Below are 25012 nucleotides of genomic sequence, written 5' to 3' on the forward strand. Positions count from 1 at the left end.
CAGAACCAGGTGCTCATCACAAGAGCCCTCCTAAATACCCCTCACCCATTTAACTCTTCGCCCCACGCCCCTTTTCTGCAGCAACACTCGGTTTGTTCTCCAAGGTTGAGTCTATTTCCTTGTTTGCCTCTCTCATCACCCCTCAACTCTGTTCATCTATTTTCTTTCTGAAATTCCACAAGCATGAGAGCATAGGATATTTGTCTTTCTTCACTGATTTTGCTTAGCTTAATACACTCTAAGTCGACCCACATCCTTGCATATGGTAAGATTTCATTCTTTTAGAGCTGGGTCATATTCCATTATATATACATGTATCCCACATCTGCTTTATCCGTTCATCAGTGCATGGACTTTGGGATTGTCTCCATAGTTTGGCTACTGTGGACATTGCTGCTATAAACATCATGGTGCATGGACCCCCTTCGAATCTGCATTTTTGTATCCTTTGGGTAAATGCCTAGGACAGCAATTGCTGGATCATGTGGTTGTTCAATGTTTAACTTTTTGAGGAACCCACACACTGTTTCCCAGACTGGCTGCACCACTTTGCATTGCCACCAACAGGATGGGAGGGTTCCCCTTTAAGCAGAACATTATCTGCCAGCAATTTCGTAAGAGGAAACAAAACATCTGTGAGATGCACCCAGGGTCAGGCAAGCAGTTGCAGACTTCACCCCAAGGCTCCTGACGCCAAGCCCCTTGAAGCCACCAGCATGCCACTATCCAAAAGAGTTCCCAGACTCTCCTTCTGACTCCACCACCAAAGAAACTACAGAGAGAATATGGCACCTCAAAATATCGAGATAATACATTTAGTAAAACTAGAAAGTCAAGCACAACTTTTAAACAGGAACAGTCAGCTTTGGATAATTTTCAATTTTCCCTCCACCCTAATTTTAACCCTTCCGATGAAAAAACTAATCAATGATGAAACATCACCTTTGTCAAATGACATCATCCAAGTCTGTTTCAGATGACAAAAGCCACCTAACTCTAGATACTGGCCATACAACCATATCTTAGGCCCAATTGAATAAACACTGTTAGATGAAGGAACAAAGTAGATGTTACAAACAGGCACAGAGTGAATCTCACCTTCCCTTTGTAATAAAAGAGGGTTCCTAGGAAACAGATTGTCAAAATACATTTGTAAGCAATGAATGGAAAGAGAAATTGTGATCCCCTGCAAAGTTCTACCAGCAGGGAAACTAAGTAATTCTTGCACCAAACCCAGAATGCTGACAGCTACTTCAATTTTACTTTGTGGCTCAACTAGAGAAAAGAGAAAAGCCCAGGAAGTTTTGTGATAATGAGAGGTTTTACCTCCAGCCATGACATAGATAGGACATTTTGCCAAACATACCTGTGCTTTCTCTGAACACTGGTGTCCTGTGACAATCTGCCTCGCTGACTCCGATGCTGATGTTCAAAACCTCGGGTGTCTTGGAGCCAGAGCAGAGAAGTGCTGTCAGCTGGGGAGAAGAAGGCACCTCTGACCTATAGCCTGCACACCTGCTTCGGTTTCAGGGTGCAGGGGCAACACATACTTGTTGTTTATCAGTAATTATCTTAATTCTCAATAGACCAATGACCTTGCCTTTTCTGGAAAGCAGACTTACTCTTCTAAAGAAATCCTCAATTCGTCTATTCCCAATGCAATTAGAGTGGGGTCTGGTTTATGCCCTCCTTCAGGCCCCCATCTGGAGGATTTTCCTGCATGATTCTAACAGCCAATTACCACTAACCTGGGGGCACAGGGGTCATAATGCTGAAGTTGGGGGACAGCTCTGGGGCTTGCTACTGCCACACCTGTGCCTGGTAGACCAGGGCACACCCTGCTGAACTTGGGGTACTGCTCAAGATGCATCACCTGCACTGTGTCTGAGAACCGTGGGACACATCACTGAAGGTGGGGACTCTGAGGTCCTTACCCGCACTCTTCCAGGGGAACAGGGGAAACCCTGAAATTCTGCAAACAATCCCACAAAAGCTCAGGTGATTGGGCGCCCTGGAGTTAACGGGTATGGGGTATAAGGCCAGTTGAGGACATGAGGCAGAAGAGACTTTAAAGGAAAAAAGAAAACTCACCTGAGTTCCCACAGTGAACCCTCTCCAGGTGCCCTTCCAGAACCCTGCCTCCCACCTGGGGCGCACCCTACCCCCGGACCCCCCACCCAAGGTGCACGCTGCTCACTAACCAGCCGGGACCTCCGCAGGGCAACTCTCTCTCTCCCACTTCCCCTTCTTCTGTCCCAGGTTTGCACCCCACTGCAACTCTGGAAGAGCCCACAGAGAAGAGCTTCACCCCCAAGTGGTGATTGGTCAGGGAGGGTGGTGCCCCAGCCCCTGGGAAGCCAGGCAACCCGCCCTCAAGCCCCTGGAACCCTGAAAGTGCAGGGGGTCCAAGAGGTGTCTCCTCTACCCAAACCCAGCACAGGCATAGGTGGGGTCCTGGGCCGGGCTCCCCCCACACACCTGGCCCCTTCCAGGGACCCCTCTAGCTGCAGACCACCCTCAGAGTCCTGCCCCTTCCCTTTCTGCACCAGTCCTCCCTGCTGGGCTGTGCCTGGTTCTGGTTAAGGGCAGTGGCTCTCAGACCCTCCAAGGCTTGGGCTTTAGGAAATGCAATGATTTCATGCATTTTCAGTATGTACATGTTAGTATGACTTTAATCTTATGGGAGCCAAAGAGGTTCTTTATTTTTTCTTATCTTTATGTTGGCATTTTTGGTTATTGTTTTCTTCTCGAAGCAGATGTACAACATGAGCTTGGGGCCGAAAGAGGGCCCATGCTTTGAGGTTTTTCCCAATCATTTTGAGCCGGGTAAAATGTTAAAGGATAGCTTCCCTGGGAACCCAGGATCAGGGCCCACAGATGATATAAGATAAAAATTACTTTCATCATTATAATTACTCCTAAATGGAGGAATGTGAGACAAAAGCACCTTTCACAAGAGTACCAAGAAATCAAAATGATGCCCACAGAAGGCTACCTGCTCCATGGTCAGCACAGGTAACAGAAGTGTTCACAGTCTCTGGACTCCTGCCCTCCTCCTGCCCAAATCGCTGAAGCACACAGACCACTTATAATCAGAATTGTAGAACTGCTAGACACCTTAGAGATGTCTGGCACCATTCCCTTGGACTGCAGAATAAAACACAGTAGCTCGTTGTCACAAACTAATTTCAACATGAAGTGCCCCCTGGAGGCACTAAGTTCTTTCTCTGCAAATGTTGACTAATGTAAGTCACAGTCATACCATATAAACACTACGATGGCTGGGGAGTCATCGTAGGTAAGGGAATATTTTAGCCATGTTTATAAGCATTAGCTCACTTTGTAGGAGAGGCTAAGCTGAGTGTTTTTAAATACTATTTCAGACCTGTTTTACAGCACCCTCTGAACATACCAGAGCCTGAATGGACGAAAAATGATAGTTGGATTCAGTAACTTTAATACCAGGAAAATATTATACTGTCTCTATTCCTAAGGATCTTTGAGTATCTTAACCAGAGGTCCTCCACTGAGATAATGATCTTAATGATCACCATGGGCAGATGTGAAAAGGCCCGCTGAATTCATTCCATTTGTCCACATGACAAGAAAATCCTGATACTTGATAGGTTTCCAGATCGAGACGACCAGAGATAAGAGGGAAATAGTACCCTGTATGGAACAACAAGGGATTTGGAGTCAATTTGGGGATCCCACTTGGGTTTCTGACACTAAAATCCTCTGTGACTCATATCATCTGAGTCCCTGTCTAACCACCTGAAAATGTCCCTAAAAATATCTACATCCTAGTTGAGAAGTTTAAGAGGCAGAATGCTACAAAGAGCCAGTATGATGTCTCTCAGGAACAGGTGCTCAGGAACACATAATTGCTATTGGGTCTATTTCTTTTCCAGAAGAAAGAACACATGTTGAATCCATATTTCTAATAGATGACTCACCAGATGATTTTCAAACCTGAAGGAAGGCCAAGAAGTCGCTCTTGTGTCATATTTCACTCAGAAATCATGTTGTTGTACTGGTGAGGACGATACAATAGCAACGTCATCACTAAGAGTGGGGAGCTTCTAATTTCCATACGGCCATGTTGACCCCCTTAGCTCAGAGCCAACAGAAAGGGCAGCTGGGGAGGGGGCACCACCATCACTATGAGAGGGGAGCTTCCCATTTCCATATGGCCATGTTGACCCCCTTAGCTCAGGGCCACCAGAAATGACAGCTGAGGGGGACCACAGGCTAAGGCTGCCAGGTGTGGCTGGGGCAGGCAGAACTCTGACTTAAGGCTCAACTCCTGTCTAGGTTATTTTAATGCTCTTCACAAAGAAAGTGCCATTGTGTGTGAGCCCTCATGTAGAAAAGGTTCAGAATTTCCATTGAGATTCCCTCTCTGATCTTTAGGATATGTAGCAAAGTTCCATTTATTTTTAAACATCGAAGGACTTCATGGTTTTCTTATCGCTATGTCTGTGGCTCAATTCCAGTGTGGTCTAAGAATAGAATCTAGTTAATTTCAGGGTTTAACATTTGTAGCCTTGATTCGTGGCCCCACCTATCATCTATTTGGGTAAAGCGTCTATGACCACTTGAAAATAATGTATTCTGCACTTATTATGGAATGTTCCCTATATGTCAATTAGGTCACATTTGTTACCAATGTTTTGTCTGCTTTTTCTGTCAGATATTGAGAAAGGTATATTAAAATCTTCAAACAATGCTGCTCTATTCAACGTGGCATCGGAGAATCTACCAGTGTTAGAAGGCAAGAGAAACAAAAAGTATAAGAATTGAAGGGATAATTTGACTATTCACAGATAATACGATTGTGTACATAGAAAATCCAAAACAGTCTATAAATACCCTATTAGAATTAAAAATGCAATTTATAAATTTGAGATGGATTGTAGCTTCCCATTGGACAGTTTCTGAAAGAAAACGTAGAACCTGTCAATCTTGGGGTAGGACATAGGGTGCACTAAACATTTAAAAGAATTCAGTGGGTCTTCATAAAAATGTGACATTTCTCCTTATCTTATAACCATAAGAAAATGAAAAAGTGAACTGCAGGCTGGGAAGTAAAGATTTGCAATACACACACTCACAAAGACTTGTCAATAAAGAATTCCTGCTCATCAACCATAAAAAGTCTATTTATAAACAAATACTTCAGAAAAGATTGACTGATGGCCAATAAAACAGGAAAGGGTACCCTACAGTATTATTTTCAGGAACAGCAAGGCCTTTCCTAAAATGAAAACATACACACAAACCAGTATTCCCTAGATGGAAGACACTCCTTATTTCTGAGGACAGCTTGAAGAACAGACTAGCATCAAAGTAAAGTGATGGAATTCCTGACACTCAGAGGATGGACAATTGACCTCAAACTACAGTACAATTTCTAGGCATCATTCGGTCCTCTGAAGGCAGACAACTACCACACCCCTTCCTACACCACACAGGTTGCTTCCCAACCCCTACCATAAAAGAAGAAGTTGAGAAACATTTAGGACTAGTAGGAAATAGCAAAAATCACATGTGGGGATTATCCTGAAACACACTGATCACATAACTAGTGTAAGGAAGTGTAGGGAACTGACAAGGACAGAGACTCAAGGGGTACTTCTTTGGGAAATGCTGTCTGAAATCGTCACACATTGGTACCTGATAATGAGGGCTCTGAGCATACCCTAGGGTTTGCTCAGAAGGGTCTGCAACACCATCGCTGAGGACTGAAACTCTTCAAGACCTCAAAGCTTGCCTGATTGACTATTGGACTAAGAGATTCCCATGTTCTGAAAACAGATACCAACTCATTGAAAGGTTCACCTGGGCTCGCTCGGAGGCCCTACAAGAAGCTGAACCATTCACTGAAAATCAATTACACACACACACACACACACACACACACACACACACACACACACACCTGTCATTTCAGCAATTACTTAAACATTCAAGGTTCTTCCTACCTTTTCTTTTTCACATTGATATTTATACTCACATGAAATGTTATCATTTCTAATGAACACTGATGTCAAAATAGAGATCCATTGACGCAATATTCACAAAATGGAACTTCCCTGCTGTAATTTTCAATATAGCGTTTTTTAAAGTTCATACATATTTTAGGTTTTTGGTAACTTATACAGGAGAAGATCAGCATTGAAAAACTCTGAATACTGACAATGAGTTTTAAGCCTAGAGAACAAAAATTGTCCAATTTCATAGATAATAAGGAACCAAAGGGAAAGCATGGAAGCTGTAGTCGAAAAATTTTACACATATGCATCCTCTATTATTCTACTACTGAGGGGCGTGTTTTATCACCACTATGCATGCATCTATTGTCTTCCACGTGCACCTGCACAGGTATAATGGATTACTACAGTAGAATGAAATGTCTGGGAACTACTTGGTGGCATGTATAATGAACAATGAAATTTCGATCTTATATTTGGTGAACTTCCACTGTCTGTCCCTTTAGACAATGGACCCTAAACAGAAGGGGGAATGAACCACGAGAGACTATGGACTCTGGGAAACAAACTAAGGGCTTCAGAGGGGAGAGAGGTGGGGATTGGGATGGGCCAGTGATGGGTATTAAGGAAGGTACATATTGCATGGAGTACTGGGTGTTATATGCAAATAATGAATCACGGAATACTACATCAAAAACTAAGGAAATACTGTATAGTGACTAACATCATAATAAAAAATATTAATAGAAAAAAAATTAAAGGTAAAAAAAAAACCAATACAGCTTTTCTGTTTCAAGAACAATCAAAATTGGGAAAAAACTACCTTCCAATGCCTAAAGCAAAACACAGACCAAGTTCCATTTCACTCCCCTTTATTCACATTCTCTGTGGGTTCTAAGCTATTTCACTACCTCCTTTCCAGCTGAGCAGGGAGCCCGGGTTCGATCCCAGAACCCTGCGATCATAACCTGAGCCAAAGGCACATGCTTAACTGGCTGAGCCAGCCAGGAGCCCCAGCCATGTTTTTCTTAAGCAAAAGGACATTTTCTCACGATGCCTTCACATGACTTCACATGGTACCAGACACCTGCATTTGCCTCTAGGAGGTTGCAGATGAAGGCAATTGCAAACTCTCACAGTGGTTTATCAAATACAATGACCTTCCTGGTGACAGTGAAACGCTTATGAGCCCACGAGAGGGTGCTGTGACACTCAGCTGTGGCTGGGCTGGCACAGAGAACCAAATCCATTTCCCTGCCTGATGTCTGTGAGGAACAGATGCCCCCACTGTGAATGAGACCCTGCCACTGAGCTGTCCAGAGATGGCCATCCTCACGGAGGATGAGGATAAAAGACAATGCCTGAGGAGACCTCATCTGTCTGTTTTATCTTTTCATATTTTTGACAGTGGACAAATCACTGCCTAGGAGTCCCCATCTACCTTAGTCTCATCTGTGAATGGCCAAGAGGTTTTACAAAACACTCAAGATTTTGACCTCACAAATGCCCACAACCACTTACCATAGGGATTCAACATTAAGCAAAGATACTGTTCGTTGGAAGAGAGGTCCTGCCCACTGTTGTTTCTCACTTATATGCTCATCTTCCTTACCTCATGGTAACATAACCACCTTGATTCCTGCTTCCGTCTTCAGGAAGGCTGATGTGACTTGAAGGGCATTACCCTGACATCGTTCTTTCTTAGCAATAAGATGTGGACATTTCCCTAGTCCTACACATCCAAAGTTGAATTGGAATCAGGATTGAGGAGGCTGATGAGAGTTGAAGGTGTTTTCCTGTACACAGTGTTTTATTACCAATAAGGATGGGTCAGAGTCCTCGAAATTCCAGGACCTTTTCATTAATGCTTCCTACTCGTGAAAGATGATGTACATTGGTCTTTCCCTGTATAGTGTGGTGACTCAGAGAAAAGTGCTTAACCCTTTCGACAGACTTCCACGACCACTTGGGGCTGGCTTCCATATTCACAAAGGATGATGTTAGGGCTAAGAGGGTTCCTGTACACTGTTATTTCTTACAGATAAGTGTATGGCATTTTTGTTACATTGCCAGAGCCACTTAGCACCGGGCCTGCCGGCCTCCTGGGGACAAACCCTAACCCTAGGTCAGCCCCCGAGGGGTCCCTCCCAAGAGGCCTTGCGCCACAACGCCGGGGATTGGGTCCCCGAGCCCAGCACCGGCGTCAGCCTGCCGCCCCGCAGCAACCCGGGCTGCTAGGGGCGCCGCCAGTCTTTCAGGGCGAGAGTATGACTGGGCCCTCCAAGCCCCCGGCGACCTTCAAAGTCCCCTGCGCCAAAACGCTTGGGCCCACACTCCCTCTCGCCAGCGCCCTCACCTCGGCCTGCCCCTCCGCCTGTCGCAAAGCTGGGGGAACGGGCCTGCTGGACTCCTAGGGGCTAACACTTACCCTAGGTCGGCCCCCAAGGGGCCCCTCCCAAGGAGCCTGGCACCGCAATGCCGTGGATTTGGGACCCTGATCCCCAGTTCTGTACTCACTCTGCCACCCCATAGGCACCGAGGGCACTAGGGGCGTTGCCAGTCATTCAGGAAGGGAGAACAGGCAGGGCCCTCCGATCCCCCTGCGACCTTCAAAGGCCCCCTGCGCAAAAACTCTGGCTCCCACGCTCCTGCCCGCCAGCGCCCTAACTTCTGCCCACCCCTCCACTCGCTGCAGAGCTGGCGGATCGGGCCTGCTGGCTTCCTGGGGGCTAACCCTATCCCTAGGTCGCCCCCGAGGGGCCTCTCCCAAGTGGCCTGGCGCCGCATGCCAGGGATTGGGGACCCCCATGTCCCAGTGCCGGACTCACCCTGCCGCCCCACCGCCACATGGGAAACTAGTGTCGTCGCCAGTCCTTCAGGGCGACAGAACGGGCAGCACCCTCCGAGCCACCTGGGACCTTTGAAGGCACCCCGAGCCAAAGCCAAAATGCTCTGTCCCACGCTCCCACTCTCCAGCTACCTCACCTCGACCCACACCTTCATTCACCGCACATGGCGGAACGAGCCTGCCAGACTCCTGCGGGCTAACCCTAACCCTAGGTCAGCCCCCGAGGGGCCCAGCCAAGGGGTCTGGCACCGCAACGCCGGGTATTAGGGACCCCCGAGCCCCAGCGCCGGACTCACCCTGCCGCCCCGCTGCCACCCGGGCCGCTAGGGGTGCCGCTGGTCATTCAGGGCAGGAGAATGGGCAGGGCCCTCCGAGCCCATGGCGACCTTCGAAGGCCCCCATCCAAAATGCTTGAGCCCGTGCTCCTGCTCCTCAGCGCCCTCACCTTGGCCCGCCCCTCCGCCAGCTGCAGAGCCAGTGGATGAGGCCTGCCTTCCTCCTGGAGGCTACCCATAACCCTAGGTTGGCCCCTGAAGGGCCCCTCTGAAGGGGCCTGACACCACAATGCCTGAGATTGGGGACCCCCGATCCCCAGCGCCAGACTCACCATGTCGCCCCACCGCCACCCGGGCCGCTAGGAGCACTGTCGGTCATTTAGTGAGGGAGAACGGGCAGATCCCTCCAAGCCCCTGGCAACATTCGAAGGGCCCCCCGTGCCAAAACGCTTGGGCCCACGCTCCCACTCGACAGCGCCCTCACCTCGGCCTGCCCCTCTGCTCGACACACAGCCGGCAGATCGGGTCTGCCAGCCTCCTGGGGGCTAACAGTAATGCTTGGTCAGCCCCCTAGAGCCTTTCCAAAGGGGCCTGGCACCCCAACGCCGAGGACTGGGGACCCCGAGCCCCAGCGCCAGACTCACCCTACTCCCCCTCCTCTAACCGGGCCACTAGGGTAGTCACCTGTCATTCAGGGCGGAAGAACGTGCACGGCCCTCCAAGCACCTGGCGACCTTCGAAGGACCCCCCCGCGAAAACTCCTGGGCCCATGCTCCCGCTCACCAGCGGCCTCACCTCCGCCTGACCCTCCGCTCACCACACAGCTGGCGAATCAGGCTTGCCGGCCTCCTGGGGGCTAACCCTAACACTAGGTCGCACCCAAGGGGCCCCTCCCAAGGGGCCTGGCGCTGCAACACCGGGGATTGGGGACCCCTGAGCCCCAGCACCAGACTCACACTGCTGCCCCTCTGCAATCCGGGCCGCTAGGTGCGCTGCCGGTCATTCAGGGTGGGAGAACGGGCAGGGCCCTCCGAGCCCCCGGCGACCTTCCAAGGCCGCCCTCGCCAGAACGCTTGGGCCCACACTCCCGCTTGCCAGCGGCCTCAACCTCGGCCTGCCCCTCCGGTCGCCGCACAGCCGGCGCATCGGGACTGCCCGCCTCCTGGGGGCTAACACTACCCCTAGGGCGGCCTATGAGGGGCCCTTCCCAAGGGGCCTGGCGCCTCAGTGCCAGGGATTGGCGACCCCCGAGCCCATGCCAGGACTCACTTTGCCATCCCGCCGCCATCCGGGCTGCTAGGTTCGCCGCCGGTCATTCGGGGCGGGAGAACGGGCAGGGCCCTCCGAGTCCCAGTGAACTTCTAAGGCCCCATGCGCCAAAATGCTTGGGCCCACGCTCCAGCTCGCCGGCGCCTTCACCTCGGCCTGGCCCTCCGCTACCGCACAGCTGGCGGATCATGCCTGCCGGACTCCTGGGTGCTAACACTAACCCTAGGACAGCCCCAGAGGGGCCCCTCTCAAGGGGCCTTGCACTGCAACGCAAGGCATTGGGGACCCCTAAACCTCAGTGCCAGACTTACACAGCCAGCCCGCCACCACACAGGTCGCTAGGGGCGCCTCCGGTCATTCAGGCCGGGAGAACGGGCAGGGCCCTCTGAGCCTCTATCGACGTTAAAAGGACCCCGCGCCAAAACACTGCATACTATTCTCTCGCTCACCAGCGCCCTCACCTCGGCCTACTCCTTCGCACGCCACACAGCAGGCGCATGGGTCCTGCTGGCCTACTGGGGTCTAACACTAACCCTAAACCCTAACCCATAACCTTAAACCCTAAACCTTAAACCCTATTCCTAACCCTAACTCTAACCCCTAACCCTTACCCTAACCCTAACCCTACCCTAAACCTAACCCTAAACCTTAATCTTTAAACCCTAAACCCTAACATTAACACTAAACCCTAAACCCTCAGCCCTAAAAATAATCCCAAAACCCTAAACATGAAACCCTAACCTTAACCACTAACCCCAAGCCCCAAACACTAACCCTAAACCCTAACCCTACCCCGACCCCTACCATACCCCTAACCCTACCCCTAACCCTACCCCTTCAGCTAACCCTACCCCTAACCCGTAACCTAACCCTAAACCTAACCCTAACCCGTACCCTCACCCGTACTCTAACCCTAACTCTAACCCGTACCCTAACCCTAACCTGTACCCTAACCCTAACCGTAATCCTAACACGTACTCTAACCCATACCTTAACCCGTACCCTAAACTTAACCCTAAACTGTACCCTAACCCGTAACTTAAACCGTACCCTAACCCTAACCGTAACCCTAACAAGTACCCTAACCTGTACCCTAACCTTAACCCTAAACCCTAAACCTGGACTCTAACCCATACCCTAACTCGTACCATAACCCGTACCCTAACCCTACCCGTACCCTAACCCTAAACCGTATCCTAACCGTAACCCTAAACCCTAAACCATAACCTGTACCTTAACCCTAACCAGTACCCTTACCTTAACCTTAACCCATACCCTAACCTGTACCCTAACCTTAACCCTAAACCCTAAACCTGGACTCTAACCCATACCCTAACTCGTACCATAACCCGTACCCTAACCCTACCCGTACCCTAACCCTAAACCGTATCCTAACCGTAACCCTAAACCCTAAACCATAACCTGTACCTTAACCCTAACCAGTACCCTTACCTTAACCTTAACCCATACCCTAACCCGTACCCAAACCCATACCCTAACCCGTGCCCTATCCCTAATCCGGACCCTAACCCATACCTAACCCTAACCTGTACCCTAAACCATACCCTAACCATAAACCATACCCTATCTCTATCCCTAACCCATTCCCTAACCCGTACCCAACCCCTAACCCTAAACCATAACCTAACCTGTACCATAACCCTAAACTGTACCCTAACCCTAACCCGTACCGTAACCCTAACCCGTACCCTAAACCGTACCCAAATCCGTATGCCAACACTTACCCTAAATCATACCCTAACCTGTACCCTAAACCGTAGCCTAACGCGTACCCTAACCCGTACCCTAACCCTAACCCGTACCCTAAACCTAACCCGTACTCCAACCCTAACCCTAACCCTAAACCCAAACCCTAAACCCTAACCCATACCCTAAACCCTAATCTGTACCCTAACCCATAACCTCTAACCTGTAACCCATAAACCCAACCCTAACCCGTACCCTTTCCTTACCCTAACCCTAACCCCTACCCTCACCCATACCCTAAACGTAACCCATACCTTAACCTTAACCCGTACCCTAATCCGTACCCTAACCCCGGGGATTGGGTACACCTGAGACTCACCACGGGACTTAGCCTGCCACCCCTCAGGAAACCATGCTCCTAGGGGCGCCACAGAGCATCCCGTGCAAGAGAACTGGTAGGGCCCCCCTGAGCCCCCAGCGATCGTCGGCGGCCCCCTACACCCCAACCCTGAGGCCCACACTCATCCCGCCCCACGCCTTCCCTTCAGCTTGCCACCGAGCTCGTCTGAGAGCCGGCAGATCAGGCCTGCCGGGTTCCTGGGGCCTAGACCTGACCCTAGGTCGGCTACGTAGGGCCCCTCCCCTGGGGCCCGGTGCCGCAGCCCCAGGGACTGGGGATACCTGAGCCCCACTGCAGGACAAAGCCTGCCACCTCACAGGAAACCGTGCCCCTTGTGAGGCTGTAGAGCATTCAGGGCGGGAGAACCAGGAGGGCCCCCAGAGCCCCCTGTGAACATCGGCGATCCCTAAACCCAAACTTGAAGCCCATGCTCACCCCACCCTGCACCCTCAACTCAGCCCGTGGCGGAGCTCGCCACATAGTGGGCAGATCTAGCCTGCGGAGTTCCTCGGCCCCAACCCTAACCCTAGTTCATCTGTGGAGGGGCCCCTCTCCAGGAGCCTGGAGTCACAACCACGGGGATTTGGGACACCGGAGCCCCACAGCAGGAATCAGTCTGCCACCGCGCAGGAAACCGTGCACCTTGGGAGGCCATAGAGCATTCAGGGTGGGAGAACCAGGAGAGCCCTCCTGAGCCACCAGCGAACTTCGGTGGCCTCCTGCACCCCAACCCTGAGGCCCACGCTCACCCTCCCCACACCCTCACCTCAGCCCGTGTAGCTCCCCATACAGCCAGCAGATCAGGCCTGCGGGGCTCCTGGGGCCTAACACTAGCCCTAGGTCGGCCGTGGGTGTGGGGGCCTCCCCAGGAGGCTTACACCGCAGCCCTGGCGAATTGGGATACCTGTGCCCCACTGTAGGACTCAGCTTGCCACCCGACAGGAAACCGTGCCCCTTGGGGCTCTACGGAGCCTACAGGGCACGAGAACATGGGGAGGCCCCCGGAGCCCATCCCCACCTTTGGCAGTCCCCCGTGCCCCAACCCTGAGGCCCATGCTCATCCTCCCCCATGGCCTACTCTCAGCCCTCCACAGAGATTGCCGCACACCCTGCAGTATGTCCCTGCCAGGCTCCTGGACCCTAACCCTTACCCTAGGTTGGCCACAGAGGGGCCCCTCCCCAGGGTCCTGGCACCCCACTCTGGGGGATTGGGGACACCCAAGCCCCATCGTAGGACTCAGCCTGCAGCCCACAGAAAACTGCACCATTTTGGGGCACAACAGAGCATTCAGGGCAAGAGAATTGGGGCACCCCTGAGAGCCCCTTCTGGTGATCCTCGACCTTTGTGGGCCCTTCCGGATGAAACCCCAAGGCTCACACTCACCCGCGCTTGTGCCCTCATCTCACTAGGCCTGGGAGTTCTCTGAGCACTGGGCAGTTCAGACCTGCTGTCTCTTGAGGCCTAACCTAACCCTGGGTCCTCTGCTGAGGGTCCCTCCCCGTTTGCCTGCCTCCAAGGCACCAGGCATTGGGCTCACCTCTGCACGACTAGAGGACTCAGCCTGCCCCACAGCAGGAAACTGTCCATTTAGGGCTGCAGCAAGGATTCATAGGAAAATCGGAGGGCTCCCCTCAGCCCATCCCAGGCAATCCCCACTTTCAGAGATGTCCCCGGATCCAATTAGTAGCTTCACACTGACCTTTAAACTTGCTCTCCATGGAGATCTTTTGAAATTCTCCATACTTCCAACCGATGGCATCATCCAGCTTCAGTGCCTTACCCAGCTTTAGGTCTTGAGATGGATTAAAATGGGAAGTCACTTCACTCATGACAATGTACTGGTGACCAAAAGATACATGCATAAATGCTTCATATCACTTGGCTTCAGGGAAATGCAAATCTAAACACCTATAGATGCCATATCACACGAGGTCGAATATCTAAAAATAAGAAGACATGAAACTACAGATCTTGGAGAGGATGTGGAGAAACGGGAACCCTCTTACACCCCTGTGCGAATGCAGTCCGGTACAGCCACTCTTGAAAATGGTATGGAGTTTCCTCAAGAAGTTATAAATAAAGCTACCCTATGTCCCAGCAATTGCACTACTGGGTATTGACCCCAAGGAGACAGGTAGTGAAGACGGGACACACGCACCACAGTGTTCATAGCAGCAATATCCATATAGACAAAGGGTGGAAGGAGTGCAGATGATCATGGACAGATGAATGGATAAAGAAGATGTGGATCATATATATAATGGAATATTACTCAGACATCAGAAAGGATGAGTACTTACCATCACACCGACCTGGGTGGAGCTGGAGGGTATTATGCTGAGTGGAATAAGCCAATGGAAGAAAGGCAATGATCATATGCTTTCACTCCTATGTGGAATATCAGAAAAAGGGAAGAAAACCATAGGGGAAAGGAGGGAAAATAGAATGGGAAGTCATCAGAGAGGGAGAAAACCAATGATGGACTATTAACTATCGCAAGAAACCGATGATTGCTGGAAGAGAAGTTGGGGGGGGTAACTGGGTGAGTAGCATTAAGGAGGTCACACGATACAATGAGCATTGGGTGTTACACACGACTGAAAATTTATTGAAGACTACATCTGAAACTAATGATGTACTGTAAGTTGGCTAATTGAATTTAACTTAAAGAATAAAAGACCTCGAATAAACAATCCTACACATTTGTATGGAACCACTAAAGATTCCGAACAGACAGTGCAATGTGGAAAAGAAAAACAAAGCTGGAGGACTCACAATTTCAGATTTCAGGTTATACTACAAAGCTGCAGTCATCCTAACAAGACAGTATGGCACAAAAATAGACACAGCGACCAAAGGAACAGGATACAAGTTCAGACAGAAACCCACAATTATGTGGTCCATGAATCTTCCACAAAGCAAGCAATGATATCAAAAGGGAAAAGGTCAGTATCTACAACAAATGGTGTTGGGAAAACTAGACAGCTATGCACAAAAGAATGAAATTAGACTGCTTTCTTACACAATACAGACAAACACAAAACAGTTTCAAGACCTCAATATGAGACCTGAATCCATAAAAATCCTACAGGAGGGAAGACAGTAACTTCTTGACATGGACCATATTAACGTTTTTCTGGACTGTCTCCTGAGGCAAAGGAAATGAAAGCAAAAATAAACTATTGGGAATACAGCAAAATAAAAAGTTTCCACACGGCAGAAGAACAATGAAAACGTAAAAATAATAAGACAACCTACTCAAAAGGAGAAGATATTTGCAAAGATCATATGCAATAAAGGGATAGTGTCCAAAACATATAGAACTGATACTACTCGACCCCCCAAAAACAAATAATCCAGTTTAAAAGTAGGCAGAAGACATGGACAGACATTTCTCCAAAGAAGAAATACAAATGGCCAACAGTCCCGTGAAAAGATGTTCACCATCACCCATCATCAGGAAAATGTAAATCCAAAGGACAATGAGGTAATACCTCAAACCTGTCTGAATGGCTAACATCAAAAGCACAACAAAGAGCAGGTGTTGGGAGGATGTGGATAAAGGGGAATCCTCGCGACTGTGGGTGGGAATGCAAACTGTGGTGGCCACCGTGGAAAACAGGATGAAGGTTCCTCAAAAAATTAAATATAGAACTACCCTACGATCCAACAATCACACTACTCGTATTTACCCAAAGAATAGGAAAACAGGAACGTAAAAGGATACGTGCACCCCTATGCTTCTTGCACCATTATTTACAATATCACAATATGGAAGCAACCCAAGTGTCTGTAGACAAATTGACAAATGAGATGATAGATGTGTGTATTCACACACACACACACACACACACACACACACACACAATGGAGTATAACTGGGCTTGAAAAAGAATGAAACCTTGCCATTTGCAGCCACATGGATGGAGCTAGAGAGTATTATCCTAACTAAAATCAGTCAGTAGGAGAAAGACAAATCCCATACGATGTCACATTAATGGGGAATTTAAGAAACAAACAAAAATAAATAATTAAAAGAGAAAAAGGAGACACACCAAAATACAAATTCTTAACAATAGAGAACAAACTGATGGTTACCAGAGAGGAGGTGGATAGAGGGATGAGTGAAATAGATGAAGGGGATTAAGTGATCGCTTTTCTTGATGACCACTGAGAAATATATAGAATTACTGAATCACTCTATTGGACACCTGAAACGAATGTAACACTGTATGTTAGCTCTACTGGAATTAAAATAAAGTTTTAAAAAAGATTTTTCTTTCAGGAACCTCTTTGAAAAAGCTTTTCCTGTGCACTGTGCATAAGCCCTACTTGGGAGGATTCACTCTACAATAATTATTCACTCCATGCCTCAAATTCAGATTTCACTGAGTTCTTACCGTGGATTCCAGCCCACGGGAGCCATGGTCCTTTTCTGTCCAGGCTCAGCACCTATGCATTCAAGATTGGAAGTAGAGACACATGTCACTTCACAGTCCAGAAAGGTATTATTGTTTCTGATTCAGTGTGAGAGAGGCAAAGACTTTGGGACAGGTTTCAGAGCAGGTTTATTATGGATCCTGGATCTCTCCTTCAATGTTCATTGCCTGGATCCATTTGGCTAATAGGTTCCCTGTGGATGGGCTTGCTTCCAAGCACATACATGGAAGATGCAACGGTGGGTGGGCTTGGTGCGGGACAGGAAGAAGACCAAAAACAGACAAGGGTCCGAACCATCCCCTGATCCAGGAACTGCTACAGGAGAGGGTACGTGAGGTAGAATCCATGCGAAACTACAAGGTCACCAGCTGAACACAGGAGGCATAGGTCAAGGGATCTGGAGATGCAGGGGTTGAAGGTTGCTCTGAGCTACCTCTGGGAGGATAGGAGGGAAGGAATGAGAAGGAGGCACTGCCTGCCCCTGGCCCATGCCAGCTGACCACTGACACGCATCAGTCTACGAGCTGACACAGCCTGGGCTCAGGATGGGCTGCCTCGGGTCCCTCAATCCTCAGTGGGACAGCTGGCCCCAGGGCTCAGAGACATGCTGAGGGAGATGAGAGGGAAAGCTGCCCCGCCCAGGTCATCCCCTCCTTGAGCAGACAGACCTTCAGAACTGCTAAAAAATACCCACTAATGGGGTGAAAGACATGCCATGGATGAACTAAGGCATAGAGATATGTAAAATAACATTCATTTTTATGATCAGAGCTGTCATCTCAGGAAGTGGGGAGAGCTTCCCTGAAGAAGACTGAGGGGCGGGCAGGCCATGCTGAAAAGGGAGACATGGCTATCCTGATTGGGGACCTGCAGCCCCCTTCCAGGGCAGGGCATCATCCTCGCATCACACAAGATCCATGGAAGTGTTCCATCAGGGCCAGATGTTTATCTTGAGAAGGCTACCCTGGCATCGGACTGCACAGGGCACCAGGGACGAGGGCCAGATGGAGGACGGACAATACCCCGGAGGCCATGGGGCAAGAGCAGAGGCACATGACCTTGAAGATGATGATGAAAAGCAGGAGGTGGCAGCATGGAGCCGGCCCGAAAGTGCCATGGGAGCAGTGCCCACAGCTACACTGACTGGGTGCCTTATGTGCCCGGTGTGGCTGACTTCAGTGTGCTCCAGACTACTCCTGACCACAAGTCTAGGAAGTGTGCACCACCCCCGGCCTCCTCTCCCGTTGCAGCTGCTAGGAATCACGGTCACAGACCCTGGTCAGCTTTCGTGGAAACCAAGCAGTGGCTCCCCCACACGCTGCACCTCTGGTGGTGGTCCAGTGTGACCCTCGTGCCTGGCCAGACACTGATGTCTACCTGTCTCCACACAAATCCACAGACAGGAGGGTGTCCCTGAATTCCACAGCACCTGATGTGACAGATCCACAGAACCCAACACCCAGTGGGTCACCTGGGACCTCAAGTATGGTCATGGAGCTCACCATACCCTATTTCTCTCACTTCCCACAGAAAGCCTGGTTCTGATGCCCCACAATACCATACATCCTGGTTGCTGACCTGGGGTCATGCCATGAACCCACATGGCAGCTTTCTTTAAGTGAAGGCTATGGCTACACCTCCTAGAAAATATTTCTAATAAAGTACAAGTCCATCAGGACTATGGTGTGAACGGTAGCACACAGCCTGCATTGTAATAGTCAGTAATTCTAACAAGGGTTAACCCCACCCCCCCGTCTCACAAAACCTTCCTCCGTCCCACGGAACTCATGGTCTGCCCTCAGAAAAGCCTCCAGGAAACAAAGCTTTCATCTGAATGCTCTCTTCACCTCCTGCTTCAAATCTTGTCCAACCACAATGATATGAAACTAGAAATCAGTCTCAAGAAAAAAATGGGACAGTCAAAAATAGGTGGAGATTTTTGGGGCCTGGGTGGCTCAGTCGTTAAGGATCTGCTTTCAGCTTAGGTCGTGATCCCAGGATCCTGGGATCTAGCCCCTAATCAGGCTCCTTGCTCAGTGGGAAGCCCATTTCTCCTGCTCCCAACCCCGTGTTTGCGTTCCCTCCCTCACTGTCTCACTCTCTGTCAGATACTTAAATAATCTTAAATAAATATGTGCAGATTTAACAACATGCTACAGAACAACCAACAGTCAAAGAAGAAATCAAAAAAATTTTAGAAGTACCTTGACACTGCTGAAAAAGACAACCTACAAAAACTTATGGGATGCAGCAAAAGTAGCTTTATGGGGGACATTCATAGAAACTCAAGTCTTCATCAATCCATATGATGCTCTCCAATAAACAACCTGATTTATTTGGTAAAGAAGAAGAAAATAAAACAACAAAGCCCCAAATTAGTAGAAATAAGGAAATAACAAAAAGGAATGCATAAATAAATCCAACGGAGACTAAAATGACAAAAAAAAAAAAACAATGAAAATGAGAGCTGCCTTTTTTTGAAAGATAAACAAAACTGACACTTAGCTAGACTCACCAAGAAAGACAGAGGACTCGAATACAATCAGGAAAGAAAGATAATGGATTCCTGTCTCATATCAAAATCAAAAGAACTCTTCAACCTTGGACACAACAACTTCTTGCAAGCCACATCTCTAAAGGCAAAGGAAATAAAAGCAAAAATGAAGTATTGGCACTTCATCAGGATAAAAAGATTCTGCTCGGCAAAGCAAACGATCAACAAAACAAAAAGGCAACCTATGGAATCGAAGAAGATATCTGCAAATGATTTTACAGATAAAGGGCTGGTATCCAAGATCTATAAAGAACTCCTCAAACTCAACACCCAAAAAATGGGCAGAAGACACAAAGAGATACAAATGGCCAACAGACACATGAAAAAATGCTCCACATCACTTGCCATCAGGGAAATACAAATCAAAACGACAATGAGATACCACCTTACACCATTTAGAATGGTTAAAATTAACGAGGCAGGGGGCACCTGGGTTGCACAGTGGTTAAGCGTCTGCCTTTGGCTCAGGGCGTGATCCTGGCATTATGGGATCGAGCCCCACATCAGGCTCGTCCGTTATGAGCCTGCTTCTTCCTCTCCCACTCCCCCTGCTTGTGTTCCCTCTCTCACTGGCTGCCTCTATCTCTGTGGAATAAATAAATAAAATCTTGAAAAAAAATTAACAAGACAGGAAATTACAAAAAGTCAGAGAGGATGTGGAGAAAGGGGATCCCTCTTACACTACTCGCGAGAATTCAATCTGGTAGAGCCACTTTTGAAAACAATATGGAGGTTCCTCAAGACATTAAACACAGAGCTATCCTACGACCCACCAATTGAACTACTGGGGATTGACCCCATTGACACAGAGTAATGAAAAGAAGGGGCACCTGCATCCCAATGTTCATACCAGCAATGTCCATAGTAGCCAAACTGTGGAAGGAGCCAAGATGTCCTTCAGCAGATGAATGGACAAAGAAGATGTGGTTCATCTATACAATGGAATATTACTCAGTCATCAGAAAGAATGAATACCCCCCATTTGCACCAACGTGGATGGACCAGGAGGGGATTATGCTAAGTGAAATTAAGTCAAGCAGAGAAAGACAATTATCATATGGTTTCAATCCTATGTGGAATGGAAGGAATAGCATGGAGGACATTAGAAGAAGGAAGGGAAAAGTGAAGGGGGGGAATGAGAGGGGGAGATGAACTATGAGAGACTACTGACACTGGGAAACAATATGAAGGTTGCAGAAAGGGAGGGGAAGGGGAATGGGTTATCCTGGTGATGGGTATTAAGGAGGGCATGTGTTGGGGCGCCTTGGTGGCACAGCAGTTAAGCGTCTGCCTTCGGCTCAGGGCGTGATCCCGGCGTTATGGGATCGAGACTCACAACAGGCTCCTCCGCTGTTAACCCGCTTCTTCCTCTCCCACTCCCCTGCTTGTGTTCCTTCTCTCGCTGGCTGTCTCTATCTCTGTCAAATAAATAAATAAATTCTTAAAAAAAGAAAAGGAGGGCACGTGTCATAATGAGCACTAGGTGTTATATGCAAAAAATAAATCATGGAACACTACATCAAAAACAAATGAAGTACTGTACAGTTAATAACAATTTTAAAAAAAGAGAAAGATATGAAATCCATAAGGAGACTGTCACAATTTGCAAATGACAGGAAATCTGGAAAGATTCCACAAAAAAAAAAAAAAAAAAACCTGTTAGAAAAAATAAATTAAAGAAAGCTGCAGGATATAAAGTCAATATATAGAGATCTGTTGTCTTTATTTTTTTCAGATTTTATTTATTTATTTGACAGGAAGAGAAAAAGCACGAGCAGGGGGAGTGTCAGAAAGAGGGAAAAGCAGACCCTCGCTAAGCGGAAAGCACAACACGGGGCTCGATCCCAGAACTCTGGGATCAAGACCTGAGCTGAAGGTAGACGCTTCACAGATGGAGCTAACCAGATGACCCAACTTCTTGCATTTCTGTATACTGATGACACACTTTCGCAAAGAGAAATTTAAAAAGCAATGCCATTTACAATTGCATAAAAAAATCTAGAAATAAAAGTAACCAAGAATGAGAAAGACATAGTACACTCAACACACGGCAGAAAAGAAATGAAAAACATGAGTGTCGAGGGGGGCAGAATGTATGGGTCAAAGATTTGGAAGGCAACACAAACAAATGGTAGCATACACCATGCTCCTTAACTGGAAGAGTTAATTATGTGAACATGTCCATCATACCCAAAGCAATCGACAGATGTGATGAAATGCCTGTCTGAATTCCAGTGGCATTATTCGAGGAAATAGAAAACAGTCCTCAAACTTGTATGGAATCACAAAAGACCCCAAATACCCAAAGCAACGTGAAGAAAGAAAGGTGCAGTCAACACACACCTGGATTTCAAGCTAGATTAGAAAGCTGTTGTCATCAAAACAGGATGGTACTGGCATAAACACAGACACCAGGTCAGTGGAACAGAGCAGAAAGCTCAGAAACTTACCCACACGTAGATGATCCTAACTTACCACACAGCAGCAGATGATATGCCATGAGGGAAGGACTGTCTCCTCAGTGAGCGGTAACAGGCAAACTGGACACTAAATGCAGAAGAATACAACTGGGTCACTTTCTTACACCACACACAAAATTTTAATGGATGAATGATTTGAACATAAGACCTGAATCCATAAACCTCCAAGAAGACACAGGTACTAAGTCTCTCGACATTGGGTTTGGCAAAGAGTCTTCAGATCGGACACGAACTGCAAAGGCAACAAAAGCACAAATAAACAAGTGGAACAACATCAAACTGAAATCTTCCACAAGGCCTAAGAAACCAGCAAAAACTTAAAAGGCCACTGACCCAATAAGAAAAAAATATCTGTGAATCCTATGTGTGAGAAGAGGCTAATATCCAAAATACACACAACACTCATACAAATCAAAACAAAAAAAAACTATATAAAAAAATTGGAGGAATATGTGAATAGATACTTTCCAAAGATGGCACACAGGTGCCAACAGACAGAAGGAGTTGTTCAACATCACTAATCATCGTCAGGGAAACATCAGTCAAACCCACAATCGGCTATCCTCTCACAACTGTTGGAACAGCAATTCTCCCAGAGACAGACACCAGGTGGGGTCAAGGGTGTGCAGATGAGGAGACACTGTGTACTGTTGGTGGGAATGGAAATTGGTGCAGCCACTGTGACAAACGGTATGGAGGTTCCTGAAAAAATAAATTCAACTACCCCATGACCCAGTAATGGCTCTACTGAGAATTGATTTGAAGAACACAAAAATGCTGCCTCAAAAAGACAGATGCACTCCCACGTTCACTGCAGCATTATTCACAAGAACCAGACATGGAAACACAGACCTTGGGGGCCTTATGCCAAGTAAACCAGACACAGAAAGACCAATACCAGATGCTCTCATGTACATTCCAAGTGGAATAAACAAATACTGAACGCATAGATACTGAGAGCAGATTGGTAGGTGCCAGATTCGGGGATGGGGTGGTAGAAACAGGTGAAGGTGGTCAAAGTCTCAATGTTTGAGTGAGAAAATCCGACAGTCATCAAATGTTCTGTCCAGCATGGAGACTAAAACTAACCCTACAGCATGGGGTATAGGATTCCCTGCTCTTTGAAAGTACAGGTCTTCTGAGAAACCATGCACAGCAGAAATGGTGTCAAGAAGGAATGGCCATTAATTTACACGAACAATTAGACAGTGTGCTCAGACTCCAAAATTCCTTCTCTTTGGCTTTTCTTAGGCCTCAGCACGCAAATTTCTAACTGAGGCCCACCATAAATGAAGATAAAGCACTGCAGAGGCTCACAGACACCATTCAAAGTGCTGGTGGCTGGATGCGGAGAGCGGTTCCAAGCGGAAGGAGCTGGTTGGGGTGCACGCCGCCTCTGTCGTGCTTCTCCCCAAAACAGATGCTGAACGCGATTCTCACTGTTCACCTTTTTTCATAAGAGGGAAATCCTCTTCAGGACTCTTCCTCTTACTGAAGCTGGGTAATAACGTAGTTCTTTCAAGAAAGCCCAGTGTCTTACTGTGAACGTTTAAAAAGTGGGGGATACTTGTACTTGAGCATTGCTGAGGGAGGAGATGTGAAAGGTCCTCCCAGACACAAACCTCAGCAGATCCACTGGGAAAGGCACCTTCCTCAGCATGCAGAACACGGACTACCTCCTACCCCCCGAGAAACCCTCTCCTTCCCCTTGATCAGGACAACCCACAACAGCTGGGAGTTACCCCAATTCCTCTGTTCTCCTGCTCCTAATAGCTAACCCATCAGCAAATCCTGTGAGCTCCATCTTCAAAATGGACCCAGAATAGGTCTAACCACTCCATCCAAGGCCACCTGTCTGGTCCACAGTGCCTGAGTTCCTGGAAAAGCTTCGTCATTGACCTGCCTTGCCATCTTCAACCCTCTGTCATCTGTTCTCAACACTGTCGCCAGGATGGCCCAGTGAAACAGCATCTCATGGGGTTATAGCCCTGGAATAGCTTTCTGTCACCCTCTGTCACCTCTCTGAGCTCATGTCCTAAGCTTTCTCCTGTGGCCACAGGGCCTTTTTGCTGCTCCTGGACATACCTGGAATTCTCCTGGCCCAGAGCCTTTGCACATGCTTTCCCTTCTGTTCAGAATGCTCTTGATGTGTTCTCACTCACCTTCAGAGAAGTCTGAATTGGAGTGACAGGGACAGAAGATGAGGCTGTGTGTGTTGTGTGAGGCTGTTGGCCCAGAAGAAGGTTCTCTGCCAGCTCTCAGCCTGTGCATCCCTTGTCCTTAGCTAGGAACTTGCACACAGCCCTCACCTGTCACAACTCTCACCCAGGAGACCCATAGCCACCCCTGGAGCCCACCCTGCCCACAGCCTGCTGCAGAATGCATTCAGCTCTCCTCTGGGACCCCTGTCAGCTTTACCTAGACCTGGAACTCCCCTTTCTCCTGCAAAGCTCCCGGATTCCTCCTCTTCTTCCAAAATCACACTGGTGCAAGGCTTTCATGAGAAAGCTATAACGCTAACTAATGAAAGGTTCACACCTACTTTCCCCTTCTGTTGCCTTTCTCTCCACCTTCTTTCCTACCTATGCAAAATGTAACATATCAGTGGAACATGAACATGGTCTGAGATGTGAATCTTTCATTGCAGCTTTCTGAGGACTCCTTATGTGATAAGAAACTAGTGTATCCTACAACAGTGTGTTTTACATCTATCCTCTATAGAATAGTACAGCCCAAATCACTACAATTTTACCTCATTCTTCATGAAGCAGAATACTCTTTCCTTTCTTCTTTTACTTAAAATTCAGTTAGTTCACATGCCATGGAATATTCACTTCAAGGGTACGATTTAGTGATTCCTCACCTGCATACAGTACCCGGTGCTCATCACAAGTGACCTCCTTAATACCCCTCACCCATTTAACTCTTCCCCCCACACCCTTGTCCTGCAGCAACACTCAGTTTCTTCTCCAAGTTGAGTCTATTTCCTTGTTTGCCTCTCTCAACACCCCTCAACTCTGTTCATCTATTTTCTTTCTGAAATTC

This window comes from Ursus americanus, chromosome 4 (assembly GCF_024610735.1).
Source record: "Ursus americanus isolate L20-20 chromosome 4, mUrsAme1.1.p, whole genome shotgun sequence".
Taxonomy (NCBI): Eukaryota; Metazoa; Chordata; class Mammalia; order Carnivora; family Ursidae; genus Ursus; species Ursus americanus.